Raw genomic sequence first — 8,166 nt, forward strand, 5'->3', positions numbered from 1 at the left:
AATTTGCATGGTAATCACGTCATTATGAAGTCGGCCGTTAACCATCGGCTCGCTGTTTTTTTAACTCCGCGCTTGAGGGTGCTTGTTTTAAATGATACAGTCTGTACACACGTACGCGTACACGCACGCGCTCGCGTTTCTTTTTACAAAATATTAACGTGCGGGAAATTTCGCGATTGTTATCGTCCGGTTTTTATTTTCGAATTATACTTGGCGATAAATGATATTTTAAAAGGTTAATGGAATGATATTCCGTATAACACACGACACCACTGTATTAAATTACAAAATATTAACACACACGGAAACTTTCACAAATGCTGTATCGATCATTTTGTTAAAAGTTCAAGGAATTATATATATATTGATGTATTGCAAATTTAACAAGCGAGTCACAGATGGGATTTGTAATTTGCGAGGAAAATAATTAACACTCTCGTGTCATATTTCTCTCTCTGTATGGATATTTTAATTCAAATTAATATATAGTGCAAAAAAAGAGAGAAAAGACTTTTAAAATATTATTTATTTATTAACTTTGAAAATATTATGTTTATTTAAAAATTGAATTTGCATATTATTAATTCGCAAACAATGTTGTTGCGCGGTCAACGCGCAAAATTCTTGCGACTCTTAACTTTGACCGACTGCGTCGATGTATTGATTATCGAAATGACAAACGGCATATGGATGGAAAATATTGAGAACTGAAGACCGAGTTTGCAAAATACACACGTTGGCCTGGTACGATGACGTCGTTGTTTGACGCGATAGCGTCCTAAAGAAGATCATTATACTCGGATTGCATTTCAGCTGCGCGACGTTGCATCTCAGTTTCACGACGTTGCACAACTTCGCGCGGCGATGTTCACGGGCCGGAAAGCTGAATTTGTCAAGTGATCCTTCAGAGTTTCGATATCGCGTCGATGAGAAAAAGTAGTTTTGGAACAGCGGGAAACGATTAGACGTCGTTTTTTAAATACTTTTTAATTTAAAGTTAAAGCAAACTTGAGCTGTGAACAAATAAAAAAAGTAATTAACAAGTTTTTCTTTTTCAAGTTAAATATGTAAAATGTATGTTGGATTTTAGTTTTTAATTTTACATTTTATGTAACTTTATTGTTTACATAAAAAGCAAGCCGCAAATGATTTCTTATTATAAAATTTAAAAAATATAATACGATCAAATTAGATCGCTGTGTAATAATGTATAAAATGTAAAGTTTCGCTCTATATGTAGCGCTTGTTTAAACGGAGCATAGAAATTTAACGAAGTTTTCGCCGCCGCCGTTTCGTCTCGCGCATAAACAAATTCGTCTCGTCACAAAGTCTGTCATTCTCCGTCTCGGACGGATTTCGTACATCGAAGAGAGCCGCGGACAAAAACCGGTTTTCGATCTTCTCGCGCGCGCGCGCGCGTTCTTTCGTTTTGTGCGATTAAAAAAAAAAAAAAAAAAAAAAAAAACACATCGTATACCATTATCGTCTCCGCGAGGTCTGTGTGTGCATCCAGTATGCATGCATAATGCATGCAGTAGCTTTATCTAGCCGCGCGTAGGCCGTGTTCCGCGGCCTAGGCGTCGATCAATGGCTGGCATTGGTCGATACACTAATCTAGCGTGCAGTTCGCCATTACGCAGACACACACACACACACACACACACACACACACACACACACGCGCGCTTCGTATCATACACGCTTTTCTTCCGGAACGAACTGCTCTTTCGCGATGTGCAGCGACGACACCGCAAGTTGCATCGATGCGTCGCAACGTGAAGAAACGCGCGCGAACGCAGCATCGTGAAAACCAGAGAGAACAAAAAAGAAACACAAAAAAACAATAGATGCGAGTCCGACGACACGGAACAGGGAGAGGACGCGAAAGAATGCGAGATGGGAAAAATCGACGCCTGGGAAAAAAAACCGCTCGATCGTTTTTCCGCTTGATCGGGGGTGGCGTGTTTCTCTTCCTCCTCCTCCCCTCTCTCACGTCCCTCGTGTTTCTTCTTTTTTTCTTTTTTTCCCGTTGTGCCCCGACACGTTCGACGACGCGAGATGCGCGATATTAGCTCGACAGCGACTGCGAAATGCGAACAGGTAACGGATCGTGCAAGAGAGAGAGAGAGAGAGCGGCAAAAAAGAGAGCGAGACATTCCATCGGATGGAAACGCGCGGGACTTGATAACAGTTTTATGCCGGTTTTTATATTGCTTTCTCGGTGCTCGATAAAAAAAAAAAAAAAAGAGCAACGAGATTTCACTCGCGCGGTTCTGTCAAACTTGCCGCTGATGGTAGCATCAAGAGGATCGATGAAATGTTGACGCATTGTCCACAATTGTGTTTACACGCGCCGGCAAACATCGCGACGCACAGTGTTCGGATACAAAGGTTACATTGGAATTTTTTCCTTGCCCAAAATTTACACTCTCACATTTGAGATAAAATTGCGAGAATTTTGAAAAAGACGCTTGAGTATATTACTCAATATTATCAAGTCTGTAAAAAATGAAGTAATTAAGTTTAGGAATTTAAAAAGAAAAAAAGGGTATATTCAGAATATGGTAATTCAAGGAAGCACAACAGGATAATTTGGAAAATATATTAATTAAGGAATTAATTCAGGAAATATAATAAAGAGAAAATAATAAATGTCGGTTGTGATATTACATTTAGAACTCGGTTCGTTTTCTCCAAACGCGCTCGACTCGGATCCATGCAAACAGCCGTTCATCGCGTTTATTACTAATTGCGGGTGACAGAATGCGCAAGACTAATTGCACCGAAGTGTGACCGGCGAGCGCATCTGGAACCGCGAGTGCATTGAACGTGCCGTCGCATTCGCGGGGCCGATGCACATGGCGTGCGTGCTAAGGCGAAATTCTCCCCTCCCCCCCCCCTCCACACACACACATACGCGTAGTTGCATCCATCGTTCGCCCGGCTTGTGCGCACACGTACTCACATCCACATTGTTCCGGTTTAATAAAGCATGTTGTTACTTTACCGCGCCGGCTCGGCCGCTCCGATGCTTCGCATCTCTCGCGTGTATGTATATATTTGCGATAAGTCCGCATAATGCACTCTTTCCGCATCCCCCGTTCTCGCCGGGAACGGAAAATCTTGAATAACATTTTTCGAATAATCTTGTTTCTCTTTTTTGAAAAATTTCACGCCGCGCCGCGAAATGGTTTCGATGTGTTTCGCGACGCAAGAAAAATATATATCAATCTCTGCGATCAGAAAAGAAACACAAGAGAGAGTATCCGATTTAATACGCGTAAACACGGATATAGCAATGGCGACTTTTGTTTTGTTTTTTGTTTTCAGATGAAAAAAAACAAAAATCTATCAGTTGCAACGGAAAATTAAAACACGCGAGATAGTGTTTCTCGTCACTTCGTAAACACGTCGTTTTGTATTTTTTTGTCACGCGCCTGTGTGATACATTCATTCACAAAAAGTGCAATATTTTATCATTGACGCGCGGTCGTTTCCGGTGAGAATCCTCGAAGTGACTTTCAAATATAATCCATTGTGTTTCGCGATCGTTGATCTTTAACGTGTCTTTTTCTACAACAACGACCGTCGCCGAAAGTATAAGACAAGCCGTCGAAAGTTTGCGGCTCGGTGAAGTTTGCGGTGTAAGTTCTCTCACATCGCGCAGAGTTTCAATCCACTCACGTGACGCGTCGAAGTCGTCGCGAGAACGTCTTACGGCCCGTCTCACGTTTCCCCCCGAGTTTTCAGGATGAATCGCGAACTTCGCAAATCAAGTATGATTTATTGCGACTCAGGCGACTCTCTCTTTGAGATCTGCATTAGGTTTGATTAATTAGATAATAGCAACGATTGCGCGTATATAAATCACTGCACATATTTTACATCATTAGCGTAACGTGCACTACAAAATTCTGATTTTTTGAAAAAGAGAAGAACATAAAACGAAGGAATATAAATTGACTAAAAAGTCAATAATGTAATTTGTTAATTACATGTATGTAATTAAAGAGAGATATGTTATCAAAATGTGTGTGACACACATACATATATATATATATATCTTCATACCTTTTACGAGTGACGCTATGTTTATCGCATGTAAATTTATTTTACATTTCATAATATCTTTATATAAAACCGCAAAGAGTTAATATTACGCGCGACTGTCGTATATCCCCGCGAAGCAACGACGAAATTGTCACTTGGCGTTCCTTTCGCAAAAAAATTGTCCCGAAACAATGGGCAACGAGATATATCCCGGTGCTCTTGTAAATTCGTTCTGTCCATCGATTTACAGTTTACAGAGAGCGTAAATCTTTCGAAAAGTTTCTTTTTATTAGGGGAAATCTCGAGAAAAAGAATACATATATTTTCAAAATTGCAGATAAGCATTTGTATAATCGCGGTTAAAGTCGGAAATCGAGGGGAGAGATGTTCGCGAGATAAAAGTTTGCGGAAAAGCGATTGCGCCCGTAAACTCGGCGCCCGTAATATCGCGCTTTTGCCGGCAAAGAAATATAGTATCTCATTACTGATATTGCGGTTTTTTTTATGCGATAAGCAAAGATTGGCTTATAATAAAAAGAAAGCAAAAGCACGAGGGAAGATAATGAGATAATAAAAATGTAAATGAAATTTTTTTCAAAATATAGACGCTTCGACGTATTTGCGTAATACTATAATATTAAATTTATGATCTCCCCTGAATGAGAACTACGGGGATTTAAATCCGCAGATAGCGTGTAAATCATACATAAACGTTTGCGTATAATCGAACGAAATGGAATCGAGGGGAAGGACTTGTGTCAATATCCCCTTTATCGGGACGAGGCACTTCACTTGTAAATTATACAGTTCGATATTCTCGAATCGGATTAAGGACAACAACTTTGCAACATGCATGCTAATCTTTTGCAGGAAAATTTCAATGAATATTCTTTTATTTTTATTAAAATAATTACACATAATTACACACAGAGTGTGGCGGTAATGCATATTGTTATCACTTTATTCTTTTGTGTTCAAGAACAAAAAAAATGCGAGTAAAATATGTACTGTGAAAAATAATATAAAAAAAGTTTTTAATAATAAAATTACATTGTTAAGGATTTCGGAAGTATATTTCTAAATAGATGGAATCTGACTCTCTCTCTCTCTTTCTCTCTCCCCCCCTCTCTCTCTCTCTCTGAAATAGGGTTTTTTTCTACCTCAGGACATTATTTTTTGCGCTTTAATGCCAAGTTTGTAATAAAACGGTATAATATCTTAATAATCTGTCCTCCCGCGTGCCTTTATAGGCAAGCTTCAAAAAACGTACGGCTTGACTTACACGGGAAGTTCATACCGAGGAATTTATTACCGTGAAAGGAAGGAAGTATTTTACGAGCGTCTCGTTTTATTGAAACTCGACACTTCAAGACACTCCCCCTTCTTTCTCACTCTCTCTCTCTCTCTTCTCGCGTTTTCTCTCTCAATGAAAATTTTAGAGAGACTATTAAATTCCACGCTTTCAAAGTAAAGGCATTTTTAAAAAGCGACGCGAGGTGCGCGGTTTCGCGCGGCGCAAAGACGGAACGGAAAGAGAGAAGTCCGTTTCAGAAACTTTATTGTACGAGCGAACGTTAAATTTATAAGCCCAGCGACACGTTGTGTCGCCCCCGTCCACAGAAAGTTCGTCTCTCTCTCTCTCTCATTAACATCCCGAAAAGTGCCGAGAGCGATCCGCGAATTTATATCGCGCGAAATATATCTCTCGCGGGAAAAGCCGAACAATTAATTGACAAACGAGAACGTCATTCTCGCGTCGGCGAGTCGTTATTTTTAGCGCGGAGCAAATCGATGGTGGAATCCGGCGGATCAATAGTGGGAATTCAGGCGGGTATTATAAGAAAATGGGGTTGCATCGCCGTCGGCTTTCCGCGCTTTTGGGATGGTGTCCCGAAAAGTGTTCCGCTCGAGTATATATCGCCCGCCTCACGGAGTTAATAGATACTATTACCGGCGATCAAACTCTCGGTCGAACTTAAGAGCCGCTCCGGCGCGGCTTCCGTCAGCGGTCATGCATTTTAGATTCGCTTGGCGATGTTATTACTCGCGCCTTAAGACTTCGCGCAGAAGCAACTTGAAGGCTACTTCAGGAAAACCACGAGGGAATCTAAACTTCGCTCGTGAAATTATTTACACTCCAATACACACACACACACATTACTATTTTTGTATCGCAACTTGAATTATATTTGCTTTCATTTACGCGATTGTGATTTTTTTCTTTTCGTTCGTTAAATCCCCACGAAATTGTTCAGAATTGATCAGAATTTCTAAAACGTTTGAAATAATTTCAATCGCTCGAATTTGAAATTAGGATGTAAATTTTGTTAAATTATCTGCGTGAAACATCTGCATAAATTTTCCTACGACCTTTTTTTAACAAGGTTGAGAAATATATTATTTTTTTTCTTCCGAGATATGACTGGGCGAGTTAATTATTTCGCTTAATCTGCGAAAAGCAGCCTGCGAAAATTCACGAGCCGCACGCAAAGAATCATGACGAGCTTGAATTCGTAACATTCCGTTCGCGAGGGAAAAGATTGCGGAGCGACAATTGCTGTACGTGAAGCACGTGCATTTGCACGAGTAACGAGTTTCTCCTTCGTGCTTAATACGCTGAATGCTTCGCGCTCGCGATTATGTATACAACGCGCGTCGAAACGTGTGAAGAAGCGAAATATATAAAAAAACGCGCGAGGCAGCTGCGTTTTGTCGGGTGCGAACAAAATAACAAAGAAAGATGCGAACGAGCAAAAAAAAAAAAAACATCTGTTCAATCAAAAACTATCCGAGATGTTACGACATTCATAAATGTATTTCAAACGAGTAATTGTTGCTTTGCAACTTTCTTCTCATAAAAAACAATAATCATTTAAACTAATGTATAAATATATAATTGGTCGTGTAGAGCCGTTCGCTGGATGTTGTGCAGAAAATATGTCTACACTGAGAAAAAAAAGTTGTTGAAGTAACAAAATAGTATTTGATTCAACTATATGCAGCGGTCACGGGCTGTCAATGAAATATTGATTAATGTAAGAAGATATGTTTCAATAGATATAATAATTAGGTTATACCGAAAGAGACAATTTAGTTGTTTTAACAAAATTATAATTTGCTTAAATACAGGTAACTTTGAATGTACAACACAATAGGACAACACAATATTTTGTCTGCTTATAAAAATAAGCAGTTTGATTAGATAGAAAAAAATACTTAGTACAAAGAAATTCAGATTATATTCAATTAAAGTAAATGAGAATTGCCTATTTCATCTTTTTTAACAGTATCTTTTATTTGAAATTATCACAATTTATGTTCGTCAAAACAATTCATGGTTTAGTGAATTAAATATGTTTATTACCACTATTGTTAATTCAACTTATACGAATTTGTTATCTTTATTACCATATGCTTGAATTAAAAAAACAAGATATTTCAGATAACAAACTGAAACTCAAGTAAACGCATTTAGTTGAGTTAATAGTATTTTTTTCTCAGTGTATATATATATATATATATATATATATATGTGTGTGTGTGTGTGTGTGTGTACACATATATAAACTAATTCACGTTTTCACGTGAGTTTTTTTGAATTGTAATTACGATTCTTTTAAATCATATAGGATGCTAGATTTGCATCTCGTATATGAAGAATCCCGAATACCCTCTCAAATTAATAATGATAATTAATAAACTCCAAGTGTCTCGGTGGCCCAACAGAAAAGGCGACGGCCCGGAAAGCCGGAGATTCAAGGTTCGACTCCTGGCTGAGGAGTTTTCTTCGTAATATTTTTAATTAATTTGGGAGGGTATTCGGAATCCTTTATATACGAGATGCAAATCTAGCATCCTATATGATTTAAAAGAATCGAAATTACAATTCAAAAAAACTCACGTGAAAACGTGAATTAGTTTATATATGTGTACACACACATATATATATATATATAGACATATTTTCCGCACAACATCCGAGCGAACGACTCTATACGACCAATTATACAGGGTCCGCCACTTAAATCCGGACAAATTTGAATTTGACATTCCCATCATATTAGAATGCAGCAGTAGGTGCCATATGACCTAAAGATAGGTTAGAGACGTCGATAA

General features: G+C 38.6%; 1 protein-coding gene across 2 annotated transcripts in view; it reads left to right on the forward strand.

The window, feature by feature from the left end:
- Window positions 1–8,166, forward strand: part of LOC109855038 (dopamine receptor 1) — a 99,112-nt gene that overhangs the window by 56,210 nt on the left and 34,736 nt on the right. The window lies entirely within an intron of this gene.

This window comes from Pseudomyrmex gracilis, unplaced genomic scaffold, assembly GCF_002006095.1.
Source record: "Pseudomyrmex gracilis isolate BER0280 unplaced genomic scaffold, ASM200609v1 scaffold_79, whole genome shotgun sequence".
NCBI lineage: Eukaryota > Metazoa > Arthropoda > Insecta > Hymenoptera > Formicidae > Pseudomyrmex > Pseudomyrmex gracilis.